This window comes from Amblyomma maculatum, chromosome 9, assembly GCF_055883805.1.
Source record: "Amblyomma maculatum isolate TAMU_Amacu chromosome 9, ASM5588380v1, whole genome shotgun sequence".
Classification (NCBI taxonomy): domain Eukaryota; kingdom Metazoa; phylum Arthropoda; class Arachnida; order Ixodida; family Ixodidae; genus Amblyomma; species Amblyomma maculatum.
In genome coordinates this window covers 65,616,099-65,633,934 of record NC_139352.1, presented here as the reverse complement: position 1 = coordinate 65,633,934, position 17,836 = coordinate 65,616,099, and positions in this window count along the sequence as shown.

Here is a 17,836-nt window from a genome sequence, read left to right as displayed (position 1 = left end):
AGCGGCGTTGACGAAAAGTTCAGTCATGCACGATCATGATAGGGCTTCAGCCGAACCACGTGCACGACTTCAGGACGCTGTGGCCTTCGGGATGGAGCTGAAGCTACGGGAACAACGGCGTAGGTGACGTCACTGATACGGCGAACAATCTCGTAAGGGCCGAAGTATCGGCGTAGTAACTTTTCAGATAGGCCGCGATGACGAACAGGTGTCCACACCCAGACGAAGTCGCCCAGCTCGTAAGTGACGATTCTTCGGCTGATGTTATACCGAGCAGCGTCATTCGCCTGTTGTCGGTGGATTCTGAGGCGTGCTAGTTGCCTCGCTTCCTCATCACGCTGAACAAAGATGTTGGCGTCAAGTTCGGCGTCAGAGCCGCAAGAAGGACCAACTGTCATCATGGCATCCAACGGCTTGCTCACTTGGCGACCGAAGACAAGTTGGAACGGGGTCAGTCACGTCGTCTCTTTAGTGGCGGCATTGTACGCGGAAGTTATACAGGGCAAAATCGCATCCCAGGTGCGATGTTTTGCGTCCACATACATAGAAATCATGTCGGTGAGGGTGCGATTGAGGCGCTCCACCAGCCCGTTGGTCTAAGGGTGATACGCCGTCGCACGTCGATGGCTAGTGTCAATCAGAGTCATGACGAACCGGATTAGGCGACCCGTAAAAGCTGTTCCACGGTCAGTGATTACCACGGCGGGGGCGCCATGACGTAGGACAATGTTATGAACGAAAAATTGAGCAACTTCGGCTGCAGTACCTTTAACAAGGGACGCGGTCTCTGCGTACCGTGTTAGGTAGTCTGTTGCGACGACTACCCAACGGTTGCCAGACGAGGACTTCGGAAAAGGACCGAGAAGATCCATGCCCACTTGATGGAAAGGGGATTTCGGCGGAGCAATAGGCTGAAGAAATCTAGCGGGTTTGAATGGCAGAGACTTCCGACGTTGGCAGTCACGACATGAGCGTACATAGGCCCGCACCGATGGGAGTAATCTGGGCCAATAATACTTTTGACGTATTCGTGAAAGTGTATGGCTCACCCCCAGGTGGCCGGCGGTGGGTTCATCATGACAGGCACTCAATATATCTCGGCGCAACTCGGAGGGCACAACAAGATGAAACGTCTTTTCACTGTTAGCAAAGTTTCGCTTGTAGAGCACGTTACCACGCAGAGTGAACGTTTGAAGCCCACGATGAAAAACACGGTGAATACGGGTGTCGACGCCCTGCAGATAGTCGACGAGTAACGATGATGATGATGATGAATAGCCCCCAAAAAGGGAAAATCATCGGCCGTTTCTTCTGGACATATGGCGATGCGCGAGCGCGACAGACAGTCAGCATCTTGATGCTTTCGTTCTGATTTGTATACGACTGTTACGTCATACTCTTGTAATCTAAGGCTCTATCTAGCCAATCGTCCTGAGGGGTCTCTGAGGCTCGCGAGCCAGCATAATGAATGGTGGTCGCTTATAACGCGGAAAGGTCGGCCGTAGAGATATGGTCGGAACTTGGTGAGGGCCCATATTACCGCCAGACATTCTTTCTCAGTTGTTGAATAGTTGATTTCGAAGCGGGTAAGTGTTCGGCTCGCATAAGCGATGACCCGTTCTGCACCGTCTTGCCACTGAATTAGTACTGCACCAACCCCAACGTTGCTGGCATCAGTCTGAACGTCCGTTGCGGCGTTTTCGTCAAAATGGCCTAGTATCGGGGGATTCTGTAGGCGGCTGCGAAGCTCAAGGAAAGCGGCCTCTTGTTCACTTCCCCACAGGAACGGCGTGTGATCTCGAGTCAGTGTGGTTAGCGGTTCTGCGATGTGCGAAACGTCTTGCACAAAGCGTCTGTAATAGGAGCACAAACCTAAGAACCTTCAAACAGCTTTCTTGTCAGTAGGGTGCGGAAAACCAGAAACGGCAGCTGTCTTTTCAGGGTCCGGGCGAACATCTTTTGCGCTGACCACGTGACCAAGGAAGCGAAGTTCCTCAAAGCCGAAGTGACATTTCTCCGGTTTTATTGTCAGGTTGGCGTCTCGGAGAGCTTTTAACACAAGGCGTAACCTTTCTACGTGTTGGTCGAAGGTGGTCGAAAATATGACGGCATCGTCCGGGTAAACCAAACACGACTGCCACTTCAAACCGGACAGAACAGTGTCCATCATGCGTTGGAACGTGCCCGGTGCCGAACATAGGCCGAACGGTAGCACATTAAACTCATACAAGCCATCGGGTGTCACGAAAGCCATCTTCTCCGGGTCTCTCTCATCCACTTCTATTTGCCAGTACCCACTTTTTAGGTCTAGCAACGAGAAGTTTTGGGCATTTCACAGTCGATCGAGTGCGTCGTCTATGCGGGGGAAGTGGGTAAACGTCCTTTTTAGTGACGAGATTAAGTTTTCTGTAATCGACACAGAACCGCAGGGTGTTGTCCTTCTTTCTGACGAGAACAACCGGCGAAGCCACGGGCTTGTAGACGGCTGAATGACACCGTCGGAAAGAGTTTCGGTGACCTGTCTCTGAATCGCTGCTCGTTCCGTTGGAGAAACGCGGTATGGGCGTTGGCATACGGGGCGTGTGGTCTCGTCTGTTATTATACAGTGCTTGGCGACTGGAGTTCGGCTCACTTTGGAAGACGTTGCGAAGCAGTCTCCAAAATCTGCCATGACAGCCGAAAACAGATCCTTCTGAGCCGGTTATAACTCGGTGTTTATTTCGACAGGTGGCAGAACGTAACGAGGTCCAGTGTCGTCTTGAAGGGCTTCTTCCACGGAGCACAAATGTGGACACTCCGCGACGTCTTGGAGGAAGGAGATTACCGTGACTTTGACGAGGTGCTGAAATTCGTTCGAAAAGTTGGTGAGCAGAACGGTAGTGCAGCCATCCCGTAGGTGGACGATACCTCGGGCAACAATGAGACCCCTCTCAAGCAGCAGCGGGATATGACCCTCTGCCATGCCCTCAAAGTCATGAAATAGGTCATTCTGCATGCGCATTACGACACTGCACCGTGGTGCCACCGTGACATCATCCTCCACAATACGCAGAGCATGGCTACAGGGATCGCGGGGGCCGAAGCGTGCCACTGCCCGTTTAGTCGAGAATGTGACTCGTGCCCCGTGTAGGTCGATCATAGCACCGTTTGCCTGCAGAAAGTCGAGCCCCAGAATCAAATCTCTCGAACATTCGCGCAAGACAACTAATTCCCCGACGTAGACGAAACCGCAGATGCCAATTCGGGCTGTGCACCTTCCGGCCGGGCTAATGAGGTGACCTCCAGACGTGCGAATGCTAGGGCCCAACCATGGCGTCACAACTTTGCTCAATTCCTAGGCGAGGGCGCGGCTCAGCACTGAATAGTCTGCACCGGTGTCAAGTAAAGCGATCGTGTCAGTTCCGTCAAGTGTCACGCACAAATCAGAAGTAGCGTGTCGGATGCTGTCGCTATCCTGCCCCTGTGAGAAATCAGCGTATCGGTGTATCGGCGGCGGAGGATCTTCAATTTTTCCGACAGCAGCGGCCTTGCCTCCGGGGACCGCTGGAATTAGTTTTCCCGGTGTAGGCTGTGAGAACGCCGCCTCAGTATTGCTGGCGTCTCTGCGAGGGCTTGGGGAACGGTACCGCAGCGGAGATGACGATCCTGAGTCATAGCGCCTGTATCTCCCAGGCCTCTGACGGGCCGACAGATGAGTTTCAATTTCGAGCTGCCGTTCGCCGTTCCGTGGACAGGGCGCATCTGGTCCGAAGCCGCGAAGTCCCACTCGGCGATACGGGCATGCACGGTAAAGCTGACCGGCCTCCCCGCAGTGGTAGCAGATTGGCCTGCGGTCCCGCGTGCGCCACACGTCTGACTTGCGAGGGCGTGGAACAGGCACCGCAGCTTGAGCCGATGCGTCATACGGACTGATGTGGCTAACCACCGGTGTCCGGTCAATAGGACCACAGGCAGCTGCTTGACGTGCAACTAACGCGTACGTTCGTTTGTCGTCGACCCGTGGAGGCATGGTAGCGACAGGATCGTAGGCAGCTGCCTGACGAACAACAGATGTGTGCGTGGGCATTTCATCGACGCGCTGCAGTACGTTGGTGACCTGGAATTCATGAGCAGCCTGGCGTGCTTCATCTCTGATGACTTCGGTCAGTGATGTCACTGGCGCACTCTGAGGCAGATGGAAACGTTGGAGTTCCTCTCGAACAACCGACCGAATGAGGTCACGAAAGGCGTCCACACCGCCTCCATGGCACGAAGAAAAAACACCTGGGGCCAGGCTGCTCACATCTCAGTTGTACATCCGGGCCCGTTGTTGGAGCGTCGTTTCCATGGTCGTTGCCTCCGCGAGGAATTTAGCAACAGTACGCGGGGGACTGCGAACGAGGCCCGCAAACAGCTACTGCTTAACTCCACGCATGAGGTGGTGAAGCTTCTTCTCTTTCATATTGGTGTCTGCGTGCTGGAAAAGACGGGTCATGTCTTCACAGTACATGCGCACACTTTCATTTGGCCGCTGGTTTCTGGACTGAAGTGCAGCTTCAGCTTTCTCGCGGCGGTCGGCGTTGGGGAAGGTGGTCAGGAGTTCACGGCAAAATGCTTGCCAGGTGGTAAGGGCGCCCTCGTGGTTTTCGAACCTCGTACGCGCAGACTCTTCTAGGGCGAAGTAAACATTATTGAGCTTTCGCTCGTCACTCCAGCCGTTGTACCGAGCCACTCGCTCGAAGGTCGCCAGCCAATCCTCACCGTCTTCGAAGACGTCGCCGTGAAAAGATGGTGGTGTTCGCGGCGGGTGGCACAGGATCGGAGCTGAGAGCCTTGGATCAGTGGCCATGTCGAGGTGGCTCGAGAGTTGCGGCTGCGTGATCCTCGTAGGGGTGGAAAGGGGCCCAACTTCAGGCGACTGTCCGCGGAGGCGGCGACTGAGTCGCTGGTGAACCGGTGTCATATCCGTCGTGAAGCGTGTAAACGTGGGAAAGCGCACCCAGCACCTCCACCAGACTGTAACGGGTATTGCGCCAAACGTCCAGGCAACGCCCTGAGCCTAGAAGACTGCCAAAGTCCGAGAGCGGTCTGAGCAGCGGTCTGAGCGCGGTTCCAGGCAACCAACTTCGTCGTCTACGCCAACAAGCAACCACTTCATCGTCTACGTCAACTAGCCACTGATTGTCTCCGCTTCGTTTTCGACTATAGTTTGTATCAATATAGAGAGAGTAGTCTGCCAACCAACTAGTGGAAAAAGAATATTCGAAACAAAGTGTTCACGTTAGAAGAGGCAAATGCTCTAGCAATACACAGAGAGAATGGAAACATAAATTCACGTGACATAACCTGTCACGCAGTATAAAGAACTCCTTTCACGATAAGAGGTCTATCACTCCATAAGTCTATCAAAGATTGTCTTTCCCCTACAGGAGATTAGAGAGAATGGAGCGCTTATTTCTCGGAGTAAACGAAAAATGCCCCCGCTGTGGAAACTATAGGCGAGAGACACGAATGCTCCGACTCCGGAAACGCCAATGCTTCAGATGATCGTGAAGTAAAGCACCAATATTGTGCTATCAAAAGAGGCGTTACAAACTTGTGTACGTAACGACGCAGTTCACAAAGGAATCAAAGAACAATGGCCGCAACGCGTTGTGCGTCCGTTCAGTCGAGTTCAATGTAGACACCTGTACCTGTCATACAGTGGAGTTTTGCAAGCAATGGCCTTCACCTAGAGACTCAAATAGATACTTGCGCGTGGTTGACGGGCTTTCAGGCGCGATCTATGATACCAGACAATCAGGAGTGGCCTAGCGCGGTAGACATGGAGAGATACAGTTGTCCTGTTATCTCTGTGAACTAGCCGCTATCAACCAGAAAAAAAAAGCAGAGGGCAAGATAGCAGGTGCACGTGTAATGAGCAGAGTGAGAATACGAAGTTTAGAAATACAGTGGAGACTGCTCTCTCCGTACAAAGAGCCGCGGAGGGTAGAAATGTAGTTTAAAGTTTATATGGCTTAACGTCGGATATCGGCGCAGAATGCGCGGGCACCTTTCTTGTCGCTTTGAATTAGAAAACATTTTCCGCCGAACCATGCAGGCCACAAGAATGAAAACGAGGCACAGACGCCTGTGTCTCGATTTATGCTTTGTGCCAGAAGGCTCTGGTCCAGTGTACCCGAGCTCGCGGCAGTCGCCAATGGGCTCTTGTACTAAAGAGCCCACCTAGTGATTGTGATAGGTGGCCCCGGCCACCTTCAGCTTCCTCCCTACAATAAAGTTTTTAAGACAGACAGACAAGAATATAATCTATGATAAACAGAAACTGGAAAGACTTGGGAAGCAGCATAGAACCAGAGCTTCGCTTCTTGATTGTTTAAAATCCATGTAGGCAGCAAAAGTCAAGGAAGCACGGAATAACATTTTTAAACAGGCTTGAAGCATTCATGAGCTCGGACAAAAAATTCTAGAGAGCACTTTGGACCACTAAAACGCGATGCGGTGAAAGCCATTATAACGTGGTGGATCGCAGCCCTCCACTACGGAATTTCTATCTCCCTTTCTTCTTTCATTCCCACCTTTCTCCCTGCCTTTACGGCGTGTGTCCGTGGAGAATTGTGACCGATACTGCGCATTTGCTATCCTGTAAGTCAATTTAAAAGCCGCTGATTCGTGCTTTACTAACGCCTCCTAAACATCTGGGTCAGCTTCTGTTTGCTGTGTGGTTCGGCGCTCAAAGAAGCGGCAAATGAAAGGCGCCGCACGGACACCTGGATCGGACGTCCGGCAGCGTCAGCTTCGTATATGCATAAATCGCCTGGTGACGCCATGACTTGTCGTAACGGTACATCGCGCGCCCCTTGTCGAACACAACCAGGGCTTGAATCCCGGTCTCGGCGGCTGCGTTTCGTTGGGGGCGAAACGGAGTGGCGTCCGTGTGCTTTGCGATGTCAGTGCACGTTAAAGAACCCCAGGTGGTCGAAATTTCCGGAGTCGCTTTAGGACGATAGCCTGAGTCGCTTTGGGACGTTAACGTCCCAAAGCGACTCAGGCTATGAGAGACGCCTTAGTGGAGGACTCCGGAAATTTCGACCACCTGGGGTTCTTTAACGTGCACTGACATCGCACAGCACACGGACGCCACTCCGTTTCGCCCCCATCGAAACGCAGCCGCCGAGACCGGGATTCAACCCGGGAACTCCGGCACAGTAGTCGGGCGTCTTACCACTGCACCAGAGCTGCGGAACAAATGATAGTGGGATTCCGCGAGTGACAGATATTGCGCCTTTCCTCTCCAGTAAACGAATTATAGAACGGCGAACTTTGATGCGTTCAATGAAAGGGTTGGTTGGTTTGTGGGGTTTAACGTCCCAAAGCGACTCAGGCTATGAGAGACGCCGTAGTGGAGGACTCCGAAAATTTCGACCACCTGGGGTTCTTTAACGTGCACTGACATCGCACAGCACACGGACGCCACTCCGTTTCGCCCCCACCGAAACGCAGCCGCCGAGACCGGGATTCAAGCCCTGGTTGTGTTCGACAAGTGTCGCGCGATGTACCGTTACGACAAGTCATGGCGTCACCAGGCGATTCTTGTATATACGAAGCTGACGCTGCCGGACGTCCGATCCAGGTGTCCGTGAGGAGCCTTTCATTTGCCGCTTCCTCCAACGCCGAAACACACAGCAAACAGAAGCAGACCCAGATGTTTAGGAGGCGTTAGTAAAGCACGAATCAGCGGCTTTTAAATTGACTTACAGGATAGCAAATGCGCAGTATCGGTCACAATTATCCGCGGACACACGTACCACGCCGTAAAGGAAGGGAGAAAGGTGGGAGTGAAAGAAGAAAGGGAGATAGAAATTTAATGCCGTAGTGGAGGGCTGCGATCCACCACGCTATAATGGCTTTCACCTCATCGCGTTTTAGTGGTCCAAAGTGCTCTCTAGAAATTTTTGTCTGATCTCATGAATGCTTCAAGCCTGTTTAAAAAAGTAATTCCGCGCTTCCTTGATTTTTGCTGCCAACATGGATTTTAAACAATCAGGAAGCGAAGCTCCGGTTCTATGCTGCATCCCAAGTCTTTCCAGGTTCTGTTTATCATAGATTATATTCTTATCTGTCTGTCTGAAAAACTTTATTGCAGGGAGGAAGCTTAAGGTGGCCGGGGCCACCTATCAAAATCACTAGGTGGGCTCCTTAGTACAAGAGCCCATTGGCGACCGCCGCGGCTGGGGTACACTGGACCAGGGCCTTCTGGCACAAAGCATAAATCGAGACACAGGCGTCTGTGCCTCGTTTTCATTCTTGTGGCCTGCATGGTTCGGCGGAAAATGTTTTCTAATTCAAAGCGACAAGAAAGGTGCCCGCGCATTCTGCGCCGATTTGCGATGTTAAGCCATATAAACTTTGAACTACATCTCTACCTCCAGCGGCTCTTTTTCCGGAGAGAGCAATCTCCACTGTATTCCTCAATTTCGTAGTCTCACTCTGCTCATTACAAGTGCACCCGCTACCTTGCCTTCAGCTCTTTTTTTTTCTGGTTGATAGCGGCTTGTTCAGAGAGATAACAGGACAACTGTATCTCTCCATGTCTACTGCGCTAGGCCACTCCTGGTTGTCTGGTATCACAGATCGCGCCTGAAAGGTCGTCAACCACGCGCAAGTATCCATTTGAGTCTCTAGGTAAAGGCCATTGCTTGCAAAACTCCACTGTATAACAGGTACAGGTGCCTACATTGAACTCGAATGAACGAACGCACAACGCGCTGCGGCCATTGTTCTTTGATTCCTTTGTGAACTGCGTCGTTACGTACACAAGTTTGTAACGCCTCTTTTGATAGCACAATGTTGGTGCTTTAGTTCACGATCATATGAAGCATTGGCGTTTCCGGAGTCGGAGCATTCATGTCTCTCGCCTATGGTTTCCACAGCGGGGGCTTTTTTCGCTTACTCCGAAAAATAAGCGCTCCATTCTCTCTAATGTCCTGTAGGGGAAAGACAATGCTTGATAGACTTATGGAGTGATAGACCTCGTAGCGTGAAATGAGTTCTTTATACTGCGTGACAGGTTATGTCACTTGAATTTGTTTCCATTCTCTCTGTGTATTGCTAGAGCATGTGCCTCTTCTAACGTGAACACTTTGTTTCGAATATTCTTTTTCCACTAGTTGGTTGGCAGACTACTCTCTCTATATATACCACTTTGTAAGCACCTGCATCGCTTATGAGGATTCGCAGTTCTGCGTTATTTGTCGCGATAGAGATAAAAATAGCAACGGCTTAACTTGTTGAACCTAATCTGACGACGCATCGCTCGTTACCAAGCGCTTCGCGCGATCTGGTTCACGGACTCCCCCCTTGTTCACTGCGAGTCTATAGCCGCTCACTCTTCTGATAATTTTACATCTCGCGTTTCATGATTTCATTGTTGTTTCTTGCCTATTTGGTTTTCTTACGAGCTGCATAATATGTATTACGTGATTCCATTCTCGTTTGCGATACTGCCGATCCGCAGCATTGTGAGCCCTGATTCACCATCCATGAGTGGCGAAGCAACGCTGGCAGTAGCTAGGGGTTGGAAGTTGTGGTTGACCTTGGGGTAAGCTGAAGGTCAAATTTATGCACCGGACAAAATGCCCCACTTTTGCACTCAGTAACGTTTACTCTATAGAAAAAAAGCACGGACCGTTCTTTTTGCTGACTGGTTGTACAACTTCAAACATTTCTTTATAATTATTTGCTTCGTCTTACCTAAATTATGTTTTCAGGTTTCTCACTTCGCCACTATAGCTCTTTGAACAAAGGTGCTAGTTATGTCAGCCATGATTTCGAATGTCGTTTTCTCAAGAGCATATGTGAGCGGAACACTTTTTGCGGCATCTCCATCATTTCCTCAGCGTAAAGGTACGCTACCTCTCTCGCAAAATTTTCTAGTCATTTCGTTTTCTCCACGTCTAAGTGCGAACGGTTCTGAGTCATGGCTTGTAATGTGCACAGGATATGCTACTGCTACGCTCCGTAATACGTTCGGCAGTCACCTTGCTTCGCTTGGTGAAAATTATTTACCTGCGCTAGCAAGATCAATCCGGAAGCCAGAGGACACGTCGCTACAAGCAAGCTTATTTGGGTACAGCGTCCGCAGAAAAAAAACGACTGTTACTGTAAAGGCATATTTTATATATATTTTTTTTTTGGGGGGGGGGTAGCCCCACCATAATATATGTTAGTGTTGCCTTTGCAATTGCATTAAAACTAGAATTAAGCGTATGCGTGCTGGAGATAGTCGGCTGTCTTTTGGAACAGTAACAGAACACGAGCGGCAGGAATTATTTGGTATGGCCATGGTTGGCAGTAAACCAGCCTTAACGTGAACAACCGCAGGGTGCAATGAGTGGTGCTGAAGCAGAAATTCTGTGACTCATTTTGTCCGATTGGGGTTATTTGGAGATAGTTGATTCCTACAGAAGAGGCCACCCAGATATATATCACCGGATAGAAGGGTAGAAAGTACGTATGAATGACTACTGTCAAAAATAAAAAAAAAATAAATAATAACAACAAATTAAGACGTATGGAGAAAGATTACCCGACGTTAAAGTGAAGAATTCAGCTAAAGCAATGCTTTACTCGAAAATGAGTGGACCTGTTACTAAATGCAGTCTCAGAAGAGCTTTGCTGCAAAGTTAAAGCTGCGAACTCAGCGGGATCGATTTCCCAACTAGCCAGATTCGCCCGTGACCGCGTGTGAGCAGCGCAGTTGTGCATGCTTTTGAACAGAGCTCGTCGCTTCCGATACGCTGCGAATTGCTTTGCAGATTAACCATAATTATATCCTTGGAAACGTTTAGTGCGCAAATATAAAATTCTCACAAGTGCATTATGTTAAGCTATTTAAAAGTCGTCGCAAGTTGATGCTGCGAATGATGGACTGAATATGAAACTGAACTCATTTTCATATGAATATGAAAATGAGTTCGATATAAAAGGCATTAGATTTTTATATAAGATATTCGACAAATCACTTCGAAGGCGCGGAGATCTGTGTGAAGAACATGTGATAATTTGATAACTGACGAAGAAAGAAAACCACGTTTGGAAAAAGAAGAAGAGGAAAACGTGGAGGTTGGCTCGAGGAGCGCGAGGCACGAGCAGGAGAGAACAGGCGAGCAGCGGAGCCGATCGGCTGTCCAAGGAGCTCGGAGCGGCTAGTCTTCTGCCAGGCCTGACCCGGGGATCCAGACCTGGGGCCTGCCGGCCGTATCCTGTCCTGTTCTCCTATTGTCCACGATTCTCGCAACGGTGGTCGGCCCGGGAGTGCCACAGCGCCAGCTCTTCACTGGCACGAGCGTTCGGCGCCGTGCTGAGCCCAGGCACGTCGGGGAGGCCTGACGCATCGGCTGTGGAAAGGCAACCCGAGGCCTCTTGCCTCTACTGGGCCCCGTCCGGTGGCCTAGCCTCCCGCTGGGCTTACGAGGCCTTACTGCACCGACCCTGCAAAATTCTGACCACCCGGAGCGTCTGCACCGGCTTCTCCACCCAACGAACTGGTGACTATTGACAATTTAGTGTTTAGCCTTCGTCCTACTTGCTTGTCCTACTCTCGTCCCGTCCATGTGTATACATAAAATTATTCGTCGTATCATCGTTAGATAGGTCGGTCTGGTTATCTATTTAGATTGCTGTCTGTGAATAAGCCACAGAACAAGGTGGCCAGAAGATTTAAAGAAAAGAACCTCACAATCTGTCATCTGGCGCTCTGATTTTCACCTTCAGGGATCAGGTGAGCCCCCAAAATCGCAAAACAACTTGATAAAAAATGCCCTTGCAGGTTTATCTACTTACTATGCGGCACGGGCAGAGGCTCTTTATTTTTCTTTCTTTTTCATGCCTCAACATAATATGTGCTATTTGGCCAGAGAGCCTGTTTCTCTTTTTTCAGTTTAGGCCATAGGTTTGAACGACTAAATATTATCTTGTTTTAATGCCGGAATATGGAGTTTTAAATAACGCTAACATGAGTGATGCTATGAATAACGTAATAAGCTATAGGCTCGAAGGGTAGGTTCCCTTATGGAAATGATTTCGCAATTCTCCACCGATACAACTTCCGCGCAATGGCGTATAGAGCTGAGTCGGTATGACCGATGTTGATGAGAAAAGGCCGCGCTGCTGAAACATGAAACTATACGGTTGAATATGTATACGGAAGTAAGTATTGAGTTCTCTCAGCCGATCGGCACATTTTGTAGGAAAGATTCGGCTGAGTCCTCGTTTTCGTTCTCTGCACGTGTGTGACATGTTTGCTGGCAAAAGATACTGCGTTTTAAAACCATTTTCCCGTCATGTCAACTGTTTGCTTGTACGCAAGTATGGGTACCATGGGCGTGAATACGAATGAGTGCTTAGATATTCGATAGTCGTCATTTATGCTGATTTATCACGGAGGTTGCATAGATCACAATGTTATCAAGGGTCATCTGATAACATAGCATAGCAAGGTCATATAGCAAGGATCAGCAGTAACCCCTTCTAAGTCACGATTAAAAAGCACGGCATCGAGGAATGCGCACAGAGCAAACTGAGTTTTTCTGCACCAGAGTTTGAAAGGTATATGTTACAAAATGAACTTTTATTAAGTTCGGAAGACGAAAATTTTCATAATTTTTGGGGACAAAGTGTTTTACAAGTGAATGCTCCAATTCTGGCACCCATCTCTGTATATCCCTCGAATGAAACATACGCTTTAGATTAAAGACACTTTGAATGTTGAGACGCTTATAATGATTTCCAGACAGTGGGAGAAAGCAGGCACGCGCCGGAAAAAAAAAAACATGGCTGCCATCACGTTATTTTGAGACAGTTTCAATCAGAAGTGATCTATTTGCTTGCTTCATGAAATAGTATTTCAATATCATATCAATCGCTCTGTGTTAGTTGTAACTAAAATAAAATGCAACTGCCCCTCTTTCTTCCGAAATGCTCCTGTTTGGGTAACGTGTTGGCGACCCTAGACGTCCTAAAGTTCCTGTTAATCGAAATCATTTCAGAAATATTTGTGTCTGACCAGGTGCTGAATTTTAATCAGAGCTGAACGCTTAATCAGAACTGCAAGCCGTACGTTTGTCCAGAAGCGGAACCGAACTAAGCCAAAACTTTATTTTAGCGTCATCTAGAAGCTGAATGACAGCCGGAAGGATTAAACAAACCTGTTTGATTTGATTCGACTCCTGTTTAGCCAAATTTATTTAACCGACCTCGTCAAACTACTCTACAATCTTTCGAAAATCAGGCGTGAGCGTTGGCGGAGTACTAAGCAATTAATCTCTCTGACAAGCGGTAGTTGGAAATTGATACGACTGGTAACGCATTGTTGGCTGGTTGTGCTATGTTGGGAGACAACATAACATGGAAGGAGTGCATAGAGTCGAGCTTCGGACGTCTGGACCTCGAGAAAGACATCGCATACCTTTAGGCCACGCAATCACATTCATATGGTTTGGTTAAAGCGGGACTTTGTTCCTACGTCGATAGTCCGTCACAGATTGTCGTGGCTTACGGCTTTAAGCGAATAAGTATGCGGGACGTAATGGAAGCACAAGCTAAATGATTATAAATGTCATCATCATCATCTGCTGGACTATTACCACAACAGGGCGGAGGCCTCTCTCATATTCCTCCAATTGACCCGGTCCTGTGCTATAGCTGCATCCAATTGAACCGCGTAAACGTAACCTCATCCGTCCATTTAACTTTGTTTCGCCCTTTGCTAGACCTCTCCTTCCCTTTGAATCTATTTTGTTGCCCTTAGCGGCCATCGGTTAAAATCTCTTCGCAATACATTTCCCACCCCTGTCAATTCTGATTTGGCTGGAATGTCGTTAGGTCGAGTTATTTCTCTGAAACAGTCTATAGGCTTCCAATAGCTTAACGTTACTCGCATGCCATTTTAGGTCCCCTAGATGTTTGCGTTGTCCTCAAATAAATAGAACCTTTACTTCGTTACACTCCAAGTTACAGCCCATTGAGAAGCACCGGTAAGGTTAAAGTTTTATACACTATCCTTTTGAGCGGTGCCGATAAGCTGCTGGTCATAATATGCGAGTACCTGCCAGATGCGCTCCGCCCCAATCTTATTCCCTTAGTTATAATCTTTCCGTGGTATAAATTTGCGCTTACTATCTGTCCTAAGAAGTCATCCTCCTACTACTTGCGATGCTTCTATCTATTGTAAATATCTGTTCCTTTCTGAGGCTGTTAAACATTACGTTAGCATAATAATATTTGGGCCTACCTTTTATTTATTTTTTTGCTGTCTACATTGTCAATAATTAATTCCACTTTGTCCCCTAATATAGCTATGGCAAGGCAGTATCATCGGCGAATCGCAGATTGCTGAGGTATTCTCCATCAACCCTTATCTCAATTTGATCCCGTTCGAATTCTCTCAATACTTCCTCTCAGCAAGCTGTGAACAGTACTGTGAATATCATGTCTCCTTGCCTAACACCTTTCTTAATTGGAATTTTATTACTTTCTTTATGCGGAAGTGCGTTTGCTGCGCAGCCCCTATGATATTTTTCAGTACTTTCACATACTCTACGCCATGATTTAAGAATGCTTGCTTGGCTGTTGCGATTTTGAGCACGACCATTTTTCCGCAACCAATGAATGCTATGTATAGATGCAGCTTATGTTCCAAGCATTTTTTACACCCGGTTGATAGTATGGATATGACTGATGGTAGAATTCCCTCTGCGAGAACCTGCTCAATCTTTCGATTGATTGAAGTCTGAGGTTGCCCTGATTATTTTAGAGATTAAATTAGTGAATACCCTGTACTTAGCGGATATTAAGCTCATTGGTCTGTAATTTTTCGAGTGCTCAGCGTCCCATTTCTTTGTATTAAGATAATGTTACCGCTCTTCCAAAATTCTGGTACCGTCAATGGCATCAGGCATTGCGTATTCTCCGCCGTCAACACATCTGCAGTGAGCTGACCCTCGAAGCTGCTTTTTGCCTTTTCGTAGCTTCTAAAGCTTTCTTAAACTCGTCCTTCGTTCCTGGCGGAACGTCTGATTGCTGCTCTTCGCAACAGTCAATCTAATTAATGTCTTGCCTACTTCTGCTCCTGTATAGGCCAGTATATAATTCCTCGAGTATTTTGGTTGTCTTGTCCATATTATGCACCATAATTACCGCCTTGTACCTTAGCGCTTAAATCTGAATTTCGCCTATGCCTAATTTATTCTTCACCGCTTTAAGACCTCCACCATTCTTAAGAGCTTGCTCGATGTCTTCCATATAAACTTCCTTATATCGGACACTTTGCTATATTGATTACCTTCAAAAACTCTGCAGCTATGACGTTTGTTGGGTTCTTTAATATATTGGAGTATTCATAGGAGGCTGTGCCGAATTGCTACACCAGGGTAGCTAAATCTCGTTCTGGGGACGCAGTGCGTTTTAGGAATTGCTCATCCAAATCAGTTCGCACCCCCAAACTTTTTATGTAATTCCAAAGACATGTGGATTTTTAGGGATTTAGCACATAACAAAATTCATGTACGCAAACCTGGATCCGTAAGTTGAGTCTGTGCCGTCAAGCATTTAAGGGCGGAGCTCGAATACCCTCGTTGTTTCTTGGCGAACCGGGAATATTTGTTTTTTTAGGGAAGTTGACGTTTCTTAACCAGAAATGTAACGTTACATGAGCTGCGGTGGGCAGCGCGAAAATGGCCCTTATAATACCGGGTGACAAAATGGAGACAGAATGGCTTCCGCGAAACAGCCTACGCCATTGCATTAAGCGAACTTTTCAGTCCTGAAATATTTTTACATCAGGGTGATTAGAACATTTCTATTTATTCAACTCCTTCATTCGCGTTTGGCTGGAATTGTTTTGCCACTTTCCCAACGGCCACTGGCGACATAGCTGGACCCAATCTTAAACTCAACTCGGGGGGGGGGGGGGGGGGGGGGGGGGGGGGGGGGGGGTTGTGGTCAGGCGCTCCAGATCGAAAATTAATAAGTAGTTAATGAATAAATTTTTAGCTTTCTCATGCGAGGACTGTAGGCGAGTACAAAGTTTATGAAGCGAGCAACATACGCCCACCATACACCTAGCTAAAAAGCCTTACTTGATGCCCTCTTTTAATGAGACCTGGCGAAAATAGTTGCCGCCTTCCCTTTGAGGCCAGTCTCATTCTGTTTTAAAGCCCACATGAGCCCAACCATATTTCTCATGCGCTCCTGATGTAATGTAAACAGTGATAGCTATCAGGCTCACTTGAATGACATGACCTAAAATTATAGCGATGGTGACGATAATTACGCATCTTTTCGAGAACGCGAACGAGAAAAATGCAGAGAAACCCTTAGCTCAGCTTTTAAGGTTATAGCGTGTTAGCTTTCTTCGCTACAGTCTGTGTCTCCTCTTGAGGATCCTCGTTCGCGTATGTGCATTTTTGCTCACTTTCTTTCTGATTATTTGTATACGTATCAACTATTTCACAAATAATCGTTACCATACAGTCTTAGGTTGCCTCTATATATGGAAGGCCAAGCGACGTAAACAAAAAAGTCCCGCTTGAACCAAGCGGTAAGGAAGTGGCTGCATGGCCTAAAAATAGCATGCTTGACATATGATCCAAAGGTCTCATGGAGTCAATTCCCATCGCACCGACCTATCTCAAAAGCGGACTTCGATTTGGCAACTCCTTTCATGCCATCCGGTCTCGTGACGCCATCAGTCTGTGATAAGCCACCCGAGTGCAAACTCCCTCCTGCTAGAGCAATGCCCATAGTTTTCCGCCCACAGCACCGACAAGGTCGGATTCTCTGTAGAAAGAAACATTTTAGGTCTATAAGGTTAAGATTTAAATTAAAGAAGGTCTCATATCTCAGTATTCATTCGAAAAGCAATGTGCGCCCGGTGCATGGTCTTAGGTATCGCATCATTGACGCCTATGATATGCAAGGTGGATGGTCTACCACAAGACCACTGATTCTTTCTGCTTCGGCTCTTGTGAAATTTTCATTTAAGTTGGTCGCGCTACAAATTCTAACATTAGCGAATGTGCCAAGTTTGTATGCCTTGAGCTTGCATATGTGTCCGCCAAAACCAGCTCAATTGATTCAATTGCAAAGTGTAAAAGAACTCAATATCTAAATGAACTTGGCAACGGGCGAAAACATCCGTCGTATTTTCGGCTCCAAAGAAACTCGTCACATTGCGTAAGGTTCGAAAAGCGAACAGCAATGGAGCACGCGGACGTATGGCTCGTCTGCAGAAGGTGTATGTTACTTGTATTGATGGTGTCATATGAGGAACACTTAAAGACGCTGAGAATATTGGCTAAGATTCGAAAGTCGGGTGAAAGCGTGGCTGCCCAAATTTTCTGTAGTTATTAACCTTACGCGCTGCAGTTTCAGCATTACATGTTGCGCCATCTGGTGGCCGGCGCGTGAAATAGCGATGGTGTATCCACAGCCCTTGCCGATTGGCTGTGGTACAGCGGCGCTCTTGATAGCGGTGGCCATAAATGTATCCCTATTTATAGTGTCATATGAGGGCCACAGAATGAAATATAGGAAGTTTAACAATATTTTAAACTGGTTTAATGAGTGAAAAAAAAAAAGGCCGTGGCGGCTAAGTGGCTAAGACGCTCGACTACTGAAACCAAGTACCCTGACTAGCGCCAGTGTGAATCTATGCCGATAGTTTCTTTGCGTGAAATTACTACAAGAGATCATAGTCAAGCAGTGGTCAGTCATATATCTCAGGCGGCACGAACCATATGCCCAATATTGCAGTTTGCGTGCAATGCGGTATGTGTGCGTAGGGCCGAACTTTGCC